Raw genomic sequence first — 22,220 nt, forward strand, 5'->3', positions numbered from 1 at the left:
TAATTTTCCCATTTTGGAAAGGAGAGAACCTGGTGCTTAGATCACAGTTTTGACTTTCAAAATCAGGTGTCTCATTTCCTACATAGTCTTTATTCATGTAGGGACACATGCTTATGCTGTCCATTCCTTCAGCATCCTATTCCCTTCTTCCTTTGCTGTAGTCTGGCAAGTACTGGACTTTAGGCATCTTCAGAGCACATCTACATAATCAGGTGAAATAGCACTTGAAAATCCTGTGTCCGGGTCTGCAGGTTAATGCCTTGACCCTGAGCTCTTAGAAGCTCATTGTATATAAACTAGTAGAAGCTTTTAGATACCTTTATAAGTCCTGCTACTAGCCATAGCATAGGTGTCCTATTTATGACCATTTTGAGAACAAGAGGTGCCTAAATTATAGACTTAGTGGTTACATCTGTGAGGTGACACCTTGGAGGATGTGAAACGAAGGTAAAGCCTTGTTACACTGCTACCTTTTGTGGATACTTTGCAATCTATGGGCAACATATATGAACTAACTGCCCCTCCCCATTTTAAAGACTGATACTCATATTGAATTTTTAGACAAGATATATATGTTAAAAGTAATGAGTCTTTTTATTGCTTGAGAATTTTCAGCTGCAGGAACATCCTGAGCCACTTCATCCACTCTGATGCTTTCCCACAGTTGTATCATATAGCAATAAATGTATCAAGATCCATCTCAAAACAAGATTTTTTTTTCTCCCAGAACTGCAATTGGGACATGCCTCCTAAATTTTTCTTTGCCATTGAGATATTTTCTTTAAATTTCTACAGAAAATTAATTCAAATTTCATTTTCTGCTGAATTTCTAAGAAAACTCTCTGTACATTTCATCTTTGCGTGAGGTTACTCTCCATTCTCCATCTTTTCAGTCCCTGTCTTCTAGTGTATTTTCAAGTCTCAGGGTCTCTTTTAGTTTTGTCAATTTTTACAAGTCCATTCTCTAGCTCTTTGATCACAAGATGAACTCCATATTGCATATAGTATTCACTCAGCATCTGCTTCAATCAGAATTCAGCATTTGGAACGCAGGCCGTAAGTATTGTAAACGATACTCTAGAAGAAGTTTCTCTACTGTATGTCACAGTGCAATTAATAGCTGTAAATCACCACTGGACATACCTTCATTACTCAGTATACTCCAAGATTTTGTTGATGACTTTCATGGTCTTATCATCCTATCAGTTCTTTATGAACTTGAGATTTACTGGAAAACAGAAGTCTCTGCTTCCTCCCTGCCTATCCTCATTAGTATTGAAGAAGTCTCTTCCAGCCACAAGTTCAAGACGCTCATTCATATTCTTCCCAGGTGAGCTCAGTATTTTGGCCTTTTTAATTTTCTTGCAAATGAGTTTGGCAGTTCCATGAGAAGCACTGCCAGAAACTTGCTAAGCTGCTTCTTGTTCAAACCTACAGTTCGCTTGCACAGAGCTGACTCCTGGCTCTTGAATATTCTGCAGGGACTGGGGACTTAAAAGTTAGCTTGTAATGGAAAATTGAAGTCAAGTCAATATCCTCTCAGGTCTTCATTGTGAAATGCACTTTCTGCCTTTATCTAAGTAATTTAACAAGATATTAGTAGTTTAGTCAAGCAGAGGAAACAACTGAACTTAAATAACACTAGCAGTTTCACTCCAAAGACGTGAAGTTCAGGGGAAGAAGATTGAATCTGCCTCCTTAAGAATTAGTCAGTGCTAGAAAGCAAGAAAAAGGAGGAGAGAGTTTAAACAGTAGTGGACCCTTAAACAGACCTTAAGCTGTAGCGGAAGTATGAAATCCAGCATACTTCCTTTATTTTCTTTTACAAAATACGATTGCAGATGTGAGATGTGAAACAACATAACAAAGACCTTCACTATGTAGGCTAATAAGCATCTCAAACTTCTTTGCTGAATGCTGGAAAGAAATACCTGATGGATTTCATCTTGGCATAAATAAGGGAATAAATATATATATTTATTATCTTTTTTTATATACAATTCTAGGAAGCCTTTGAACCTTCTTGACCATAATTTTTTTTGTGTTTTGTTCATCAATTCTTTTGAATTAAAGTTTTTTGAATTAAATTTTTTTGTTTGTTTGATTTCTCTAACATCTGGACTGAGTGACAGTTTCTGCATAGGAATCTAAAAATTAGGTTATTGGAACCTTCTTGAATCACTCTCCGGCCTAATATGATTCTCCTAGAAAAGTGAAGGTTATGAGAAACACAGCTGCACAGACTAGTTTAGGGGCTGGTAGTGCAGAAGTCACTCAGCATATGTGCTTTCCAGGGCCACTATTAGCTAAAAAATTTTCTTGGCATGAGCTGTGACAGTGGGAACAATGCCAGAGTACTGAGGGCTGGGGAAGGGTTTGTATCGGTTTGTACTCAGCACTCTCGTTCTCTCTGTGGTGGTGTCACTTAGTCCTCATGGACCTGCTAGATCTTTAGCTCAGGGGTGGAAGCTCACACTATGAACCGGAGGTAACTCCTGCTTCTGATGATATACTAAAGTTAATTTTGCAACTGGTAGTAAAGTGCTGAGTTAGGTCCCCATTCAGCCTGTCTCACCTCTCTGCTGAGATTTGTGTTAGTGACAAGCAGCTTTGTTTGGGAAGGGAATTAAAAGAAACTGTAGATTTGAAGCGATCCTTAATTATTGAGAGAGGTTTTATTCTCCTCTGATTTCCCATGAACTCATATTCTACCCATCTGTGCAATGCAATCTTTTGTCTTCTAGCCAGTGCCACTGAACAGTAGATAAGTGTTTTGCATTACTGCCTTAAAATATGTCAGTCAGATGAAGCCAATCTAGTTCTCTTGTACTTACCTATAAGACATATAAGTAATTTTTGTCACACGCTTATGTGTAACACTTTTAAACTATTAGCACATTGAGATACATATTTATTTATGTTAACCTGGTGATTTTGGTAGTTTATATAACTAAAAAAATATAACTCTTTGACAATATATTCTTCTTTGGCCCAAGGCAAATGATAGAAAATTAAGATGGAGAAGAACTGAAATTCACCTGGGCTCTGGAGATCTTCCTTGGTCTGTGCAAAGGGCTTTGTAGTCTTTTCTGAAAGTAAAATTTAGATTAAAAGATGTTATATTTGCTATTTTAACATGTCTAGTAGTTTGAAACTTGGATAAAAGCCTGTTGTATTAAATCTGGATAAAACCACATTGTAATTTACTCTTTGCCTAAACACTTGATTTGCATAGTGTCATTCAGATCAGAATCTGGGCAACTGTACATCAAACAAATGAGTATATAATTTACAGATATTTTTTATTTTCAGCAGTTTGACCAGAAGGAGCATTAGTTTATCTGATCAGCTTCTGAATGCTTCCATGTTTGTTTTACATTCCTAAGATTCCTAAAGTCCTGAAACTTCATATCTCTAAATTGTGTTTTCAGTTCATCATGAAAAGGCAGAGCACCAACTAGTCCCTTTTTTTGCAATGATTAAGCATTTGTTCAAGTGTCTGACAGTTAAAAAGTGTGTCTATTGGCTATGTTAATTTGTAAAGTTTAGCTTCCTGATCATTGTTTTTATGTTTGTTTGTTTTTTTCTGCTAAGAGTTGCTTAATGTCCAGAATTCTCCTATAATTTTCATTATCTTTGTATCCATAGGTAAATCCCTCTCCAAGATATTGTGTCTTACTTCTTTGCTTACAAAATCACAGAACACGGTAAAATTTTTTTACCTGTTCTTTTTGCCATCCACACATTTTATCAACACTTATTTGAGATTCACTTCTGCATACTGATAAAAGATTTTAATAATTCCCTAGCTCTGATCCTTGCAACATCTCTGCAGATATGTAATCTGTAGATGGCAATCTTCCTGATTTTGGGAACTGTCAGTCTGCTGTTGCTACCTTTAATTTGTGGTACATTTATATTACTAATGTGAAATTCTTAATAATAAAATAATAATTGTAAAAAATCAAACAGTTATAAAGCTCTGAGAAAATTATATGCATTTAGTTATCATTATCAAATAACTAGTAATAGCATCAAGGAATTAATTTCTATAACTGTCATATTGAAACGATCCTTTTCATGTAATTGTCTCTGGACATGGAGTTCAGACAAAGTTCTTCCTTGTCTGAACACAAAAAAATTATAGTTTCAAACAATGTGCTTAACAGTGCATCTGTACACATAGTATGCAATTCTTTCACTCTCGTATACACAAAACTGGTACATAATTTCTCATCTGCCCCAATAACTAAATAGATCTTTGGTGTATTTTGCATACACGCTATCTGACCTTGAAGCTCTCTACCTAAATAAGAGGACTTCTATAGGAGCTATAATAATCCTTTGGAGCACAGTGCAACCATTCTAGTTTTCTAAGACCAATTTTGACATTGACTTAATATGTTTTGCTAGGAAAATCACATTTTCTCTGGTCAAGAATACGATAGCTATTACATCTACATATCTATCTAATATATAATAATGGAGAGTCATTCAACATTGGAAAGTAGCTTAGGAGCCTCAGAAGAAAGACACAAAAATTTTATGTATTTTTGCAAAATATTATCTAAGACAAACTCCTGCAAGAAATTCCATCCGTCATCAGTTTCTAAACTAGAGCCTAAAACATAACCATTGAAATACATCAGTGGCAGAGTGGATATTTAAAAACAAGACTCGTCACATATACCTACAAAAATCCTGAAAGAGATCTATTCACAGAAGTCTGTGTCTTTAGAGACATGAGAAATTGAATGTGTTGTACTCAGTAGGTGTTAATTTTATTGCTTTTAGATGCTGTGGTGATTGATAGCATAAAAACAAAGTAGCTAAATTGATACACATTTCTTATTGCAGCTTTACTGTTTTTTTGAGTTTGTTGAATGTCTTATTTCAAAATGTTTCATAAAGGTAAGAGAAGATATTATAGATAAGTTAAAATATGAAGAAAACTTCTTCTAAATTAGTTGTTTGTTTTTTTTTTTTTTTCCCTTTTCTCATTTTTCTCTCTAGAGTGTGCTCTTTGTTACATGATTTTTGGGAAAATAGCTGTAGTTTAGACAGATCTTTTGTTCAACACAAAAAAAAGGCATTTTGATTCTGCGTTCAAAATCTTTCAAGTTTCTTTTATATGAGTAAAAATGGATTGAAAAATATCTGAGCTGAATTGGAAAGCAAAATGTGAATTTCTTTTGCTATTCCTACACAAAATATTAATGATATTGAAGAAAACTCAAACAGTAGCTGATACTGATGAGATAGACCTGCCAAACCTTCCTTCTACATTTCTATTTCATTGTTCTACATTACTACATGTAAATGTCATCTGATAGACAATGGGAAGTTAGAAAGTGCAAAGGGATATGGATGGTGTTAAGAAGGGACAAAAGAAATAGGGTTGATAGCAGTCAGTGAAAAAGTTTAAAATTTCTGTTTAGTGGGTTGGCCTTGGCTGGACGTCAGTTGCCCACCAAGTCTCTCTATCACTCAGCAGGAAAAAAAAACAGGGATCAAGATAAGGCAGTTAAAAAAGCAAAAACAAAGGTTGCACATATGAAAGGAAAGGCAAACAAAAGATTTTATTCTCTACTTCCCATCAGCAGGCAATGCCTGGTCACTTCCCAGGAAGCAGTTTCAGTGTGCATAGTAGTTGCTCAGGAAGCCGGGCACCATAACTACAAATGCCCTGCTGATATGGTTTGAAGCTGGCTCCCTGCCAAGTCTCCAAACCTCACCACAAAAACTCCCCCCGCCTCCTGAACCAAGGGAAAAGAAAAAAAACCAAGAGAACCAAAACGAGAGATAGCTAAAGCAATATATAAAAATATATTTACACTTATATTACAGTTATATACAATTGAAATATATATACGATTTCAGAAGGAAAAAGGAAAGGGAAGGGGGAGGGGGAAGGAAAAAAAGGAACAAAACCAAAATAAAATATACACCATCAATAGCCCAAGATCTAGTAACTAAAAGAATTAGCAAAAGAATGTCTTACTACTCTCCTTGGGACAACAGAAAGTTGTTCTGGAAAGACCGCTGGCAACCTCCATCTCCCAAGGTCAGCAAGGCCTTACCAGGCCTCACTCCCCAACACGACAGACTCAACAGCAGGGAAACCTGCACCTCCAAAGCCGCCAGAAGGAAAGAAGGGCGAAGGCCTTTCCTCCCTTCTTCTTATACCCTGGCTTAGGTAAAAATCGTAGGGAATACCGGATAAGTCTGGGCATTTCCTTGGTTACAAACTGGTCACCGAGGAAGGCCTAGACTAAGCTACCACACCTGCCTACACTCTCCCTCCCCCACACCTACCTCCTCCTTTCTGTTTACTTTATTGCTGAGCAGACAGCATATTGTATGGAATTTCCCCTTTGGTCAGCTGGGGTCAGCTGTCCCCTCTCAGGACTTTGCCCACCCTCAGACTACTGGTGAGAGAGAGTATTGGAGACATCAGTGATGCTGTACTGGAGCCTGTTCATCCTGACCCTATGATTTGCAGGATTTCCGATGAAGTTGAACAATACAGTAGTGATACGGCACAAATGAGGTGCGTTTTGTAGGGAGAGATATTGTCTTTTACTGCAGCTGCTGAAAATGTCAGTGATACAGTTTCTGACAGTGAAGGGTCCAAACTGTTTAAACCAACAGATTTGTTGAGGTTTTTGCCCATTTTCCAGTCACTCCTTTATCTGATTTTTATTGAGATTTGTTTTAGTGAAACATGTCTATCAAATACCTGTAATGACTGACCTTTACCCCACTCAAGTGATTATTCAATGACTTTCTAAGTGATTGGTAACACTATCCAGGATGGTCTATGAGATCTTCCTGTGAAGTAAGAACTTGAACGTATTTTGTATGAAAGAATCATAGAATAAAATTTAAAAATTATCTGTCGAGCATGAACCAGAAGATACCTGCAGCTTTGTTCCTTATCTACTAACTCTGGTAGTCAAGTGTGTCATCAAGTTTGTGGGCTTTTCGTGGGAAGTAGTACCTATTTTCTATTTGCCATGAATCTTGGAGACTTTTTCAGAATACTGGCGAGTAGGTGCAGCTACATTCCTCAATATGTTTCTTAATCTTACAATAATTTGCAATAAAGTATGAATATCATTGCAAGTATCAGTTACAGATTACCATTTCTTCCAGTCAAATCAAATTAGTCAAGAATAGCTTCCCATCTTATTGATACTACGTTCTTCCTCCTCCTTTAGCTTTACTACAGATTGATAGAGATCCACACGCCCCCATCCCATTTAAAATTTTGTTATCCTTGTTACCGTATCATTTAGCTCTCTAACATGTAAAAGTATTAAAGTTGAGCCTGGATACTATGACAGTGCGGTTCACTTCATAAGTGGTCTCAGATCAAGCAGACAAATTTGTGCTCTTTCGGGTGTATTTCAAAGAAGATTTTAGTCTCAGGAATTTTAAAATCCCCCAAATTTTTAGTATTTGCTTTAGATGAAATCCAATGGAACAAAAAAAAACTTATGCTCAGGAGAAAAATTTTTAGAATGGACTTCATTTTTTTCTGCTTTAAGTACTTTAAGACTTTTCTGAAAAGGTTCCTGAGATTTTTGGCAAGCTGGAAATGTTATTCATGAAACAAGTGGTAAAACACATTTTCATCGAGGTACCACTGTCCTTATAAAATGACCCTTTTATTCCTCTCAGTGATGGCATATCGTTTAGAGAATGAGTAAGAAATGAAAAGAGGGAAAAATATCTCTTGAAGCACTTTCTTCTCAGCAAAGGTTAAGTAGGACTTATGCTTTTTGGTTGTTGTTTTTTTGTGGTTTTTTTTTTTCCCCTCTCCTAAGAGCAAGGCAGTGAGAGTCATATAGGAGAGAGATTTCTGAATAGTTGTGAGAAGGATTCCATTTTAAATAAGGGATAAGATGACAAGAATAATTTTTGCCACTTCTGGCTTTGCTATTTCCCTCAGAAATTAATTTTGACTTTAAAGTTGAATGTAGAGGACAGCAAGCAGCTTCATTGCCTTGGGGTGAGAGAAAAAGCCAGACCATTCATTTGTGATCTGCACCAGACTCTCCTTAAGTAATCTTCCACTACTGACACATGTTCTTCCTTTTTTTCTACAAGTATTCACATTTGCATTCTGGCTGACAGGCTGAAATATAATCAAAATTTGAGTCTGTAATCAGCTCTATTCAGCCAGATCCTGCTACCAGTACATTGCTTGTTTCCTTTTACCTTCTTTGTATGTGCTTTGTTTCTTAATATCCTTTACAATATGCATGCCAAGTAGCATTCAGGCTTGATGTACATGTACAAAGCATTTGTGCACAGAGGAGCAATCACAGCAAGTTTATACACAACCCATCATTAATCTGTTCAACTGTGCGTTCCCATGTTAGTGTGGAGACACATTGACTTTCCAGAATCACATAGGGCAAAATTCACTGCTGTTACAAGGGCTTAGCACAAGTTTTCCCCTCTGTGATATGTGACTAATATTAACCATTTAACATCAGCAGGCTGCAGCTCTGAAGCTCAAGTCATTAGCATTTGTAAAATACATCAAAAACCTGAAGTGAAATACATTATCTGCAGAAAAAAAGATACAAATATAAAAAAATAATGCTACCAAGTTAATTATCCTTTTTCATTAGCAATGGCATTTCTCCTGTTCCTGTATGTCTGCCATCTTCACATTCTGTGAATGTTTTCTGATGTACAACATCTCACATCCATTTTCTTGTCTAATTTTCTGGAGTCAAGTCCTCAGATAAAACTAAACGGAAGCGAGAGGTGGCTATATTTTTTAGGTCTCAGCAGCTTTTAGGAGAAGTTCTTTGGTAACTTCTCAAAAAATCCCTAAAAAAATCCTCCTCTATCATATTTTTCTTCAAGTCTTGAGTTAAACTGAGAAACCTTTATCCTGACTAAAATCTTCAAAGTTGTTTTTTCTACTGAAAACAGTGGAACTCCCTGTGAAACAATGCTACTTATTATTCCTTATACGTTAAGACCGCATAATCTACTTTCTTACTTTGCTTTGCTGTTTTAAATGCTTGTATACATTTCAACTAATGTCAAGTTGCTAGTGAGCCTTCAGCCATATAAATTGCCTAAAATGTCCTAAACTTGTCCATAAGTTACTTCTTTTCTTCGACAAAAAGATATGATAATCTTGTGAAACTTGAGGAACTAGTTTTTCTAAGGAATACATTACAGAGAGTAATCTATGATTTCATCAAGATCCCGAACACAAGGAAAAACTTTACTGTGCGTGCGACCACACACTGGAACAGACTACCCAGAGAGGTTGTGGAATCTCCCTCACTGGAAATATTCAAGAACTGTCTGAGCGCAATGTTTTGTAATGTGTTCAAGGACGACCTTGTTTGAGCAGGGAGGTTAGACCAGATGACCTACTGTGGTCCCTTCCAACCTTAGCCATTCTGTGATCCCATGATTCTGTGATTCTGTGATCACACTTTCTTGCTAGTGCACAGTACTCTTGCTCTAAGATTTACAATTCAGTTTTCATAAACTTTAATTAATTATTTTAAATATTAGTTATTATATATTCCAGAGTGTTTAAATACAGTTTAATTTTCATAATTTTTTGACCGTACTAACAAAAATAATTTTAATCTGTAGCTCAGCCACAGAGGAATCAGTATGTAGCAGATTTTTGCTGAAGTCTATTTAAACAACAAAAATATTCTTGCCACAGATGTGAGAGAAGAACTAACCATAATAAATTCCATGAGCTTTAAGAGACTGACAAAATGAGTATTTAAGGATGGAATTTCAGACTGTTTCCTAATATAAGACTTCTGAAACTGCATACATATATTATTATGCTTCTTACGATACAGACAATTCTCATGCAGCCTTTTGTTAAATCTTAGTCTTTCTCTAATGCTTATCTTTCACTAAAAAATGAATAAGAGAGATAAAATGGCAAAATCAGGTTAAAATAACTTTGGTTGCTCAAATCCCAATAAGTAGTAAGGCATTTTGGAACAGATATATTGCTAAACACAAATGTGTCTGTATTTTTTAAGCTTTATCATGACATATTTCTTGAAAGAAATCCTATTTATTTGTTAGAATTTGCCACCATTTCTCTGTTGCAATTTATCCTTTAATAAAATAAATTAGGTCAGAATGTTCAAAACAGAGAACCTGATTGTTCCTAATGTAGGGGTTGAGTCACGAGCTGACATAAAAATTTTCAGCACTTGGAGAGAGTAATTCAGTCATTGAAAAGCTCTGATTTCTCCATCTTCATCATTCATTAGGAACTTTGAAATTGCACATCTGCAATTAGTTACCAGTTGCTTCACCTAACCCCTGCCACGTAGAATTTAAGTCTGGGAACCTCAACAATGATTCTAAATTAGTTTTCTAATTTCTTTTTTGTATTTCAAGTGAAAAGATATATGAACCTGCTTGAATGGGTCAGGTCTCTCTTGGAAATGTCCATTTCTGTCCGTTCATTTGTAGCAAGGAGATGCTTTGTACAAGGAGCTTATTTAGGTTTCCAGGATATTTTCCCTTGCATATCACAGTTTGTCGTGGTTTAGGAATGGTATTCTCCAATTCAGTACTCCCACTAGAAAGGCTATGTGCCATTCCCCTCCCCCCTCCAATGGGAGACACAAAAGGCAAAGATCACATGTTGAGATAAGAACAATTTACTGGAAACAGCAATAAAATAAGAAAATTAACAGTAACAGTAACAATACTAATAAAGAATGGTATAAGACAAAGAAACTATTTACAGGAGAAACCCCCCGACAATAAGCAAATACTGGACCATTCCTCCCACCATGTTTTCTTCACTGGAAGGAACCCCTTCTCCCTGGAAGTGAGACAGAGTCCCTTTCCCCTGCCCTGGCAATGACATGAGGTGATATCGAATAACATTAGGATCCTGGCCATGCCCTCTCCTGGCTATTGCAAAAAAATTAGCCCTGTCCTGGCCAAAATCAGTACACAACCTTATCTGGGTTGCAAGATCTGGAATAGCTCACAGTTTAAGCAGTGAACTCCCATAAACAAGTGTAATTTCAGAGGCACAATTTGGTTTTTAATCTTGACGATTTTTTAAAACCAAATTGTATCCTGAAGAAAAAGTTCATGAAAAATACCATTTCTCACATTTATGAAATATTTGATTTAATGTTCCCTTTTGCCATGTAAGAGGTGTTTAATGCTTTCTTTGCCTTGGTCTTCAACACGAATGATGGACCAAGGGAATCTCAGTACCCTGAGCTGGAGGACCATGACTGCAAGAATGATCAACTCCCAGTCAACCCTGAAATTGTGCAGGATCTACTGCTCCAGATGGATCCCTACAAATCTATGAGGCCTGAGGGGATTCATCCAAGAATCCTGAAAGAGTGGCTGATGTCATCTCAAAACCTCTCTTGATGATTTTTGAGCGGTCTTGGGAATCTGGAGAGGTCCCAGTTGACTGGAAGCTGGTGAATGTTGTTTGAATTTGGAGGAAGGGCAAGAAGGAAGATTGGAGAAACAACAGACCTGTCAGTCTCACTTCAGTGCCTGTTAAAGTTATGGAGGAGATTATTTTGGGAGGTATTGAAAAACATATGAAAGACAACACTGTCATCAGTCACAGCATGGCTTCATGAGAGGAAAGTCCTGCCTATCAAACCTGGTTTCCTTCTGTGACAAAGTAACTCACATACCTGATCAAAGGAAGCCAGTTAATGTAACTTTTTGGATTTCAGTAAAGCTTTCAATATTGTCTCTCACAGTATCCTTATGGATAAAATGTCCAGCTCATAGCTGGATAAACATGTCATGGGGTGGGTGAGTATTAGACAACCAGATCAGTAATCGTTGGGTTGGAACCACCTTGTAGGGGGAGGGTCGTGTGTGTGCGTGTGTGGAGGGGCAAGAGCTGGGTCAAACCTCAGGGAGGTGAGGTGCCATACTCATGTTAGGCCCCTGGAGCCCACATGGGGAAGCCCTGGTGTAGCTGTCAGTCACAAGCAGCCCAGGAAAACTAAACCACACCACACTTCCTGGGGCCCCTCACCCAGCTCAGATTGGCAGGGACAGTGAGGGCGCTGCCCCTCACCCTGGCCTGGAACCCCAGAGTGGCTGATGGGTCAGAGGCCCTGCCTGGGGGAGGTTCGCCAAAGGGACCAGAGCACATAAAACCGAAGGCATATGTTTGCCACATTTCACAGCCCTGCCATCTGGATGTGTGAGAGCTGGTCTTCTACAAGATTCCAGTTCTAGCTATATAATCTGTTTCTCCCTCTTTCTTCTTCTCTCTTCTTGTTCCCTCTGCTTCTCTTCCTTTGGTCCTTTCTTGATGCTTTGGGTGGCTTGACGCTGGAGAGGTTGGATTTTGACTTAAGTGTTGTGGATTAATATGTGCTGGGTTGGTATTGTGGTGGAACATTTTGTCTAGTTTGTATGGTGCCCTTTTAAAGTTTTGCCGACTTCCCCTATTTTCTCCCCTAAATTATCAGCTAAAATGCCTCCTGGGAACAGATCTGTGCCTTATTCTCTTGACATTATCTCAAGGTATTACAGAACCCTATATACATATTTTAAATTAAAACTCCTGGTGGAGCACACGAGCCTGCAGCTCTGGGGCTGGAGTGTTACAGTGAGCAAATGGCTCATGGGTTGAGCACAGAGGGTAATAGTGAATGGGTGACATCAGACTGGTGTCCTGTCACTGCTGAGGTTCCACAGGACTCCATCTTAGGCCCTGTGCTCTTCAACATCTTCATAAATTACTTGGACACACAACTGGAAGGGGTACTAAGCAAGTTTGCAAAATCCACAAAACTGGGAGGATCTGTTGACTCCCTAGAAGGCAGAGAGGCCCTGCAGAGAGACCTCGACAAATCAGAGGACTTGGCAACCACCGGAAGATTAACAAGGTCAAGTGCTTGAATCTGCACCTGGGATGGGTCAACCCTGGATTTATGTACAGACTGGGGAATGAGATGCTGGAAAGCAGTGCCGCAGAAAGGGACCTGAGGGTCCTGGTCAATGGCAAGTTGAATATAAGTCAGCAGTGCCCTGGCAGCCAGGAGGGCCAACCATGTCCCGGGGGCATCAGGCAAAGTATTGCCAGCCAGTCAAGGGAGGGGATTGTCCTGCTCTGCTCTTCACTGCTGTGGTCTCCCCTTGAATCTTGTGTGCAGTTTTGGGCACTGCAGTACAAGGAAGATATTAAGGTTTTAGAGAGTAACCAAAGGAGGGTCATGAAGATGGTGAAGGGTCTTGACAGGAAGCTGTATGAGGAGTGGCTAAGGTCACTTGGTCTGTTCAACCTGGAGAAGAGGAGACTGAGGGGGGACCTCTTCACAGTCTACAACTCTTTGTGAGGGGAAGAAGAGGGGCAGACACTGATCTCTTCTCTGTGGTAACCTGTGACAGGACTCGAGGGAATGGCCTGAAGTTGTGTCAGGGGAGATATAAGGTTGGATATTAGAAAAAGGTTCTTCACTAGTGGTTGGGCACTGGAACAGGCTCCCCAGGGAAGTGGTCGCAGCACCAAGCCTGCTAGAGTTCAAAAAGTGTTTGAACGATACTCTCAGGCACGTGGTGTGACTCTTGAGGATGGTTCTGTGCAGACTAAGAGTTGGACTCAGTGATCCCTTCCAACTCAGCATGTTCTGTGATTCTATGAGGTTTGGTAGGAAAAATTTTTTCACCCAGAAGGTGGTTGAGCATGAGAACAGGCTCCCCAGGGAAGTGGTCACAAAACCAAGCCAAATAGAATTCAAGAAGCGTTTGGACAACACTCAGGCATGTGGTGTGATTCTTGGGGTGTCCTGCACAAGTCTAGGACTTGAACTCAATGATCCTGATAGGTCCCTTCCAACTGAGCTGATTCTATGATTCTATGATTTTGCATATTTATTTATTTATTTTTAACCAAACTTGGGATGTGTTCTCAGAAATAATTCCTGCCTAATTTCTTGGCATGATTTTCCAACTCAATGGGAATTCAAATATTTTGTTTTAAAAATGACCTCAAAATTCCAAGCCTTTTTTTTTCCTTCAAAAAGAGAATTACATACAATGTTTTATTCTGATTTTTGTGTTTCATTAGGGTTAGATTGCTTTAGCTTTTGGTGTGTCCCTTCTTCCAAGGACTACCTCTTATACTCTCTGGACCTGACTCATTTGCTCCTAGTAGTAAGTCTTGGTAATTACATGCGGTCTCAAAAGGTGGTATAAACTCACCAATAAGTGAAAATAGAAGTGTCTCACTCCTATGGCAACAAGAATTACTCAATAATCCTAAGAAAAATCCTTAACTCTTTTTAACGGCTTCCTATCCTGGTTTTGGCTGTGATAGAATTAATTTTCTTCACAGTAGTTAGTACGGGTCTGTGTTTTCGATTAGTGCTGGAAACAGTGTTGATGATACAGGGATGTTTTCATTACAGCTAAGCAGGGCTTACACAGAGTCAAGGCCTTTTCTGCTCTTCAGCTCACCTCACCAGCAAGGAGTCTGGGGGTGCACAAGGAGTCAGCCAGGACAGCTGACCCCAGGGATATTCCAGACCATATGACATCATGCTCCACACAGAAATCTGAGGGAAGAAGGAGATGGGGGGACATTCAGAGTGATGGTGTTTGTCTTCCTGTCACCATTACATGTGATGGAGTCCTGCTGGCCTGGGGATAGGTCAACACCTGCCTGCCCATGGGAAGTTGTGAATGAATTATTTGTTTTTATTTACTTGCATGAGAAATTCTCGCTTTACTTCTTAAATTTCTTTATCTCAGTCTATGAGTTTTCTCCCATTTGACCTTCCATTATCTCCTCCATCCCACTAGATTTTCACCCTCATCCCACTGTCTCTGTGGAGCTTAGCTACTGACTGAGGCTAAACCATGATTGTACCCTACAGCATCTCCATGAGTACTAGACACAATTGGATAACTGTATCTTGCTGCAGGTGTCTTCTGGAAGTTGAGCCCTGTCACTCCATGTCATTGTTTGATCATATCAACTGTAGAAAAGCTAAGACATTTGGTGTATGTGTTGGACTATACAAACATACGTCTTTATGTAGGTATCCTTATCTAGAACTTACTCCCATGTAAACTTTCCAAAGAATAAGGGATCCTACCATTTATGGACTGCTACAACTGCCCTAACTTACCTAATATCTGTTACAACTCTACTTCAAACTATCTCAGGTTAATACTCAAACAACATAATAGCAAAAAGAGGTGTTCTGAGAACATTGGCAGACAGTGTCAGACAGTGGCTGAAATCAGGAAAGAAACTATTTCACCTCTGCCAAAAAAATGGTCCATGTGAGCATGCACAGAAGCACAGTTGTACATATGAATTTGGAGTTTCTTCACAAAGCCTGAACTGCTCTTTAATCTCCAAGCATCAATGAAATGATTTTAGTTTGTTAGGCAAACTTCTTCCCATTTTAATAATTTTTTTTTTAATTACTTTTTAATTTGCACTCTATCCTGCACTTCTGCCATTGAAATCATCTGCTACAAGATGACAGCTTGATTTTTCCTGTAGTTTGTCACAAAGTATTTAAATTGTAGATGCATTCTATTCTAACTGTATTAATATTGGCTCAAATGGTGTCCATTTTACTCAGAATGTCACTGGGTCATCTACCTTATGAGAAAAAAAGTGATGATTTTCATTAAAAAACCAACCAAACAAACAAAATTTGTCTACAGAAGAGTAATTCCATACAGATTTTGTTTAGTTTCACAGTCTGGTTCTTTAAATATGAAGTTTGAAAATTATCCAAAGACAACTACTAGCTTATATTACAATGACATTTTAATTATCTATTCTAAACACAAACACATCTATCACTAAATGGAGGAAAAAACTACATAAAGATACTGTGTGAATCCTTGGTTCTAAGAAATCAATAGCAGTTTTACTCCTGACCTCACTAGGGACAAGAGTTTCAATGCAGCATTTGTAAACAGTAGCACAGGGACAGCATGGAAGGAAAACAGACTCTCCTGGTACAATAAGAATAGCTACAAGTGGAGCAGCAAGGTATCAACTTCCTGATAATAAGATAGATAGTTACCTACTTCTTTCAATTACACCCAGGACTTGATATTTTTGAACCTAGTTTTTTAAGGAAGCTGACAGCATGGTTTGTACTGGGTGAGAGAAATTCTCTTGGGCAAGGATCTGAAATGAGCTTTCCTTTCATAAGCAAAGGAAGCAACTACATAAAAATGACATGAAAATAGAAGAGAAAGTGAAAATCTTATTTCCTATTCCTTTTCAAGCTTCTTGAACTTTCCAATCAGCTGTAAATGGTAGGCGTTTTGGGTCATGCTTCATTTCATACTAGTGAGTAAGAGAGAAAATGGTTTATTTTCAGCAGCGCTAAGTGACTGTGGAGACAATTACTTCAATTGGCTCTTATCAATGCTGTGAATCAGGCCAATTTTATAGGCTCTATATCATCTGCTTCATGTCTTGTCCAGTTCTCTAGAACTCTTTAGTTCTGCACATGGTGTTCAACAAAGGACAATAAAGCACACATCACACAATCTCCTAAAATAGTCTGTATGACAGTATGCTATAAGAAGTCATTCTATATGTTAAGAATATGGATACGCTTCATAATGTTGCATAAGTGATTCTTCCCCCGCATATAGCTCATATAGGCACTTCTAATCTTTATTAGATATCCCTTCTATGCTTCCAGCAATAAAAAAGCCATTCCATCTAGGCGAAATTTTGAAAGGATTTTGATAATATATTGTTTTTAAAGTTTGAAACTGATGGCTTCAGACTTCTGCTTTCAAATGGGGACCTTGCAAAAGAATACATAAAATCATGTGTCACAATAAAGAAATGCAAAAGTCATACAGCGGCTTCGATCTGTGCAGTCTAGATAGTCTAAAGGACTTGTTTCAAATCACCTGTATTTTTCAGCAGAGGGACAGTCTATACTTAACTGTCACTAAGTAAAAAATTTCTTTTTCCTAGAACTTTAGTCTCCAGTTCTAACACACTTAATTGAAAGTGATCTAATGTCACATATTTGAGTGTTTGTTGTCAGCCAAGCCAATAATACACCATACTGTAGGGAATGAGATGAGTCTGGAGACAAAGGTGAAAGTGTTTCAACATCATCATCAAGTGGTGTATGGAATAAAATATTTATTTCCCACTGCTATGGGTGGATAATTAGGTGCTTTATTGCACTGAAATCTCTGTGCAAATATTCCTTACTAAATGATATTATTTTAATAATATGTTTTTTGTATTTTTTTGTTTTGTTTTAAAATTTAATTATCTTTCAAAATATATTTATGCCTTCAAAAAATTCAAACAAACAAGGAGACACAGGCACAGACCTTCATGTGGCAGATGAACAACAATGATTACACATAGCAAGTTGCAGCCAGAAAACTTTGTCTGGAAACAGGTAAGAAAGGCTGAAACCAGATTCAACAGAGTTCAGCTGGAAATGCATTTTCTTGACAATTTTTGATGCTATTTAAATTACCTTTGAATGCCTTATAATGTGAAATGAAGGGGTTTAGATAATTTCTGAAGGTTGTCAGCCTTTCACCTGTCATCTCTTCCTGTCTAATTCCCCTCAGGTATTATCTTATATTTCACCCTCTAAATTCTTGGAAAGCCAAAAGTCCAATAATCTACCTCCTATTTATGAACTATGTTGATAGGATTTCAATGTCAAGATTCAAGACCTGTCATTATTTTGTCCTAAATGACTTTTTGTTAGACTTTTTTCTTTCTGAGGTATGGCCTTATGGATTTGTCTTCTAATCTTTCAGTCCTTAAACACGTTAAAATCCTATGCTTGGACAGTTGGATGTATATTTAAGCACATTACTTGTTCATCTCTCTAAATAAGTATTTGAGGACTATACTTGAACATATCACAACTATATTAAAGTAAAAAGTTAAAGTTGTCATCTACTGATGTATCTGAAGAATGTTTTAGGTCTTTGTTTTCCTTGTACCTTTCCATCTAACAAGTCTCAAACAAAGTTTAAATTTGTGAAAAAGAGTCAAAAAATGAACAACTTAAAGAAAAAAAAGAATAAAAAACAAGAATAAGGAACCAAAATGCTTTGAGAATTATAACTTTAATGTATTTCTTTCTTGTTGCCATGGTTCTTTATTTCTCTTGTGGATAATTTTTAACAATCGAGGATGCCAAATTATTGGGAATGCAGATTTCTTTTGAATTAGAGCAATCAAAATCCCTAAAACATAGGAGCTATAACCTAAAAGATGCCAACATTATTACATCATAAGGCCTTTTAAAAACCCCATGGGTAAACTAGTATAACATTATTTTGCCCATTCAGAGAATTAGCCTGGCATAAATATTTTTTTATTCCAATGCTTTACTCACCATAGCATCCATTTTTTTCCAGAAGAAGACTGACTACATGGCATAGCTGCATTTCAAAATCAAAATATTTCCTGGCCTAGATCAATACGTCCTTCACAGAGTAAGAGTTCAAATGAGCTGCAACACACTGTTTCTCCTGTTTGCGTGTTGGTAAACCTGCTCCTCCAAAGTGCACAGACATCCGTGAAAGGAATCCTAAGGGGCAAATAGCCTGAACATCTGCAGCAGTGTGCAGAGGGAGTATGCTGCTAGCCATAACATTTTAATTCTTTAGTCTCTCAGATCAGGGAGCTGCTGACTGTGGCCAGCTGAAGTCAGGTCCCGAGGGTACAGATTTGTTAGAGTGGCAATCAGTGCTGGGAGGCAGGTACCTTTGGTTTGAGGAACTGCCAGTGAGAGCACTGATGTATTGTGTGCGTGCATCTAATATCCTATATGGCTGAGAGAGCCAAGATACCTCCATGAGTCTGCATCTGTGGGTGTAGACTTTTATGTACAGACTTAGCTGTGACTCAGAAGAAAGATCAGACTGACAAATTTGTTGGCTAACAGTCAGTCATCATGGAGTTCTTCAGCTGGAAACAGAACTGGGAATCTGTTCTGCATGCAAGGTTGCTATGATTTTGGCTGTCACATACAGAAAAAATGCCTCCATTTAGAATGAATGATGCTCAGTCCAAAGGATTAGGGACGTTTTAGGTGATTTGTGATTGCATTGTGTTGTTGACTATTCTGAGCAGTGCTTAGAAACATTCCAGCTTATAGTTTGATGGAAGAGATGACCTTCTCTCTTTTGGACATATTGTTCAACTCTCTTTCCTATTGCCAAAAGGTTTTTGTTCATAAAAGACAGCAGCTGGACATCAAAATTTTTTTTGTTCCTGCATGCATACTCATAAAATGAGAGGTGCACTGAGGATTGTATCTGCACACATACAGAGAGCCACTAGAGGCCATCATATGTCTCTCTGTATAAGTGCTAATATATTTCAATTAATGCATAAAATTAACACAGAGAAACCTGATGATGTCCACAAAAGTAGAATGACTACTGCTGAGATCTCAGAAATGGAAAGGATAAGAGGAAAGTGCAGGTTTCAATGGATATATTAAAATAATAATTAAAATTTAAAAAAAAAAGAGATTAAAAGGAGAGACATAAGATAATCTTTAAGGAATTAAGGCAGGAAGTAATGTATATGGCTTTATTAATCTACTGCTATAACAGGAGGAGAAGCAGTTTTCCTGCATGACAAGAGAGAGTCTACTGCAGTTGCTTGTGAGCAGGTGGTTGCTGAAGGAGAGTTTTTCACACTCTTTTCACTTACGTACAAAGTCAAGTGTCTGTGTGCAATTTGGTATCCTGGTAACATTACCAGAATCATTTATCTCCCAGAACTAAGAATTAAATAGTATGGCTTTGACCTCCAAATGTATTTGATGGCTCACAGCAGGCTTCTGGTTCTTTGCATCTATTACAACAAATTACCTGGCATAATTTGTCACATCTACTTGTTTCCCAAGGAAAACGTATTAAGGTACAATTAAAATGAAAACTTAAATGTAAACAAGGAACAGTATTTGTACTTTCTAATGAATGTGTAAATCCTACCATATTGTAATCACGCTATCTTTGCATTTTATCGCATTAAATTCAACATGACTGCATTTGAGATCAGCAGGAAATTCATCTCTCTCTTTGCATTAGTACTTTCTCATCCCTGGCTAATATCTATATTACTGTAATGCCTTGGAGTTATCTTCTATGGACAGAGTTTCCACTATGCCAGACACGAACATGATCTAATCATTAGACTGTAAATATTAATATGTTTGCCTGAGTTAGAACTTCCTTCACGGATTGCATAATTGTAGTTCTCCTTCTCTAATACAATAGGGTCATATCAGACTTATGCTTTGGAATCACCCTTTACTCTCATGAAAGCCCAAGTGGAATACTACCTTTATCTGTGGCCCCAGCATATAAAGGAGGTCAACTTGCTGGAGCAAGTCCAGAGAAGGATCACGAAGATGACAAGAAATCTGAAGCCCTTCTCCTATGGAGACAGGATGAAAGAGCTGGAGTTGTTCAGCCTGGAGAAGAGAAGGCACCGAGGAGACCTTAGAGTACCTTCTAGTACCTAAAGAGTGTTACAAGAAATTGGAGAGACACCTTTTAAAAGGGCATGTAGTGATGGGATAAACAAGAATGGTTTTAAACCAAAAGAGGGCAAGTTTTGATTTGATATTAAGAAGTCTTCACTATGAGGGTGGTGAGGCACTGGCACAGGTTGCCCAGAGAAGTTGTGGATTCTCTGTCTCTGTAAGCATTCAAGGCCAGGTTGGATGGGGCTTTGAGCAACCTGGTCTAGTGGAAGGTGTCCCTGCCAATAGTGGGAGGGTTTGAACTACATGATCTTTAAAGGTCTCTTCCAACCAAAACCATTCAGTGATTTTGTGAATCATCTTTGACATCCTTATTGTTTTTTTCTTTATTTATTTTTTCCTATGAAGAAGAATTCTCCCACAAGAAGATAAAGATTAGGGAAGCCCGTCTGGGTTTTCTCAGCAGCAGCGTATGGGTTGTAGCACTCAGTCTTTCAGAAGAGTTCATGACAATGACTGTTCTTACCTTACACGAGATGTATCTCAGAAATTGTCCTTGTTTTAGAAATAAACACAGTTGTCCTCCATTTCCAGAACAAAAGGGAAAAATAAGAAATATGTTTGTATTTTTTTCCTTATAGGACTGTTGCAGTCCGAAATTCAGATACCAATAGAAAAGGAACTGCTAGGATTAAACAGGAAACCTTGAGCCACAGGGGTTGGGAAAAAACCACTGTCTAAAAGACCACACAAGATCTCCCCCAGCAGGATGTGGAGAGACTTTGCGTGCTGCTATTAGATATCCCATTGTTTTCTCCCCTCCCTGTGTAAATCCTTCTTTTGGGTAAAGCTGATCACCCTTCCCCAATGTAACCCTGCTTACTGGAAATATCAAACCTTTTTCCCCAAAATGTAAATACTGTATCCGAGAATAGTAAAATCATTTTTCCCTTATGTCACCCCTGTTACTGGAAATGCTAATAGATTGTGGAAACCCCTGTTTGGAATAACCCTACCTCCTCATTAGCATGTAAGCCCCCGAGACCCTTAAATAGCACTCGCGTGTTCAATAAATCATTCCAGTTTTTGCTTCTATATCTGGGATTGTGATAGCTATATTAGACCGTTACATAGGAGCAATTTGGGACAAAAATATTTTCCCATTAAAAAAGATAAGTGTCTTTCAAGCATAAGATGTCTATTTATATAAGCTGGCTGGATACATAGAAGATTGTAATTAATGATCAAAGATGTTAAATTCAAGTAATACTCTATACTAAAAAGCAGGGAGCATCCATCTGTACAGTTGTGCTAATGCAAGGGCACCTTCTCCCATTCAGTGTTAGTTCATGTCTCTTTCCATGAGTATATTAGTGCATCTGCAGCTTACTCTGTGATTACTGTGATGTTTCAATAAATGTAATGATGACTGAGATGTGTCCAACTATTTAGTTAGTCTAGGTATTTAGTCCTATTAGTGCTTGTATTGATTTGAACTAAATTTATTACTTTGCTTTTAAAAAAACCCAAAAAAATCCAGGCATAAATGTAGGTATAATGATGCAAGTATAGTTCTGATTCTTTAACTTATCGGAAGATTCACTGTGTTCCTTACTAACTAACTCTATAAATGGATCCACCTCAGAAATCCAGGTTGTGGAGTCTTGGCTAATATCAGAGAGATATTTCTTTATCACACGGCTTCCAGTGAGATTACTAGCA

General features: G+C 38.0%; 1 long non-coding RNA gene across 1 annotated transcript; it reads right to left on the minus strand.

The window, feature by feature from the left end:
- Positions 1 to 569: 569 nt before the first annotated feature.
- Positions 570 to 6,465, minus strand: LOC120324042. The gene is made up of 3 exons (XR_005565042.1): positions 6,316 to 6,465; positions 3,039 to 3,089; positions 570 to 1,715 (listed from the first exon to the last, which is right to left on the minus strand). It is a non-coding gene; the product is annotated as an uncharacterized LOC120324042 (long non-coding RNA).
- Positions 6,466 to 22,220: the final 15,755 nt, after the last annotated feature.

Source organism: Pipra filicauda, unplaced genomic scaffold (genome assembly GCF_003945595.2).
Source record: "Pipra filicauda isolate LSUMZ 115617 unplaced genomic scaffold, ASM394559v2 scaffold117_size3949168_pilon, whole genome shotgun sequence".
Taxonomy (NCBI): Eukaryota; Metazoa; Chordata; class Aves; order Passeriformes; family Pipridae; genus Pipra; species Pipra filicauda.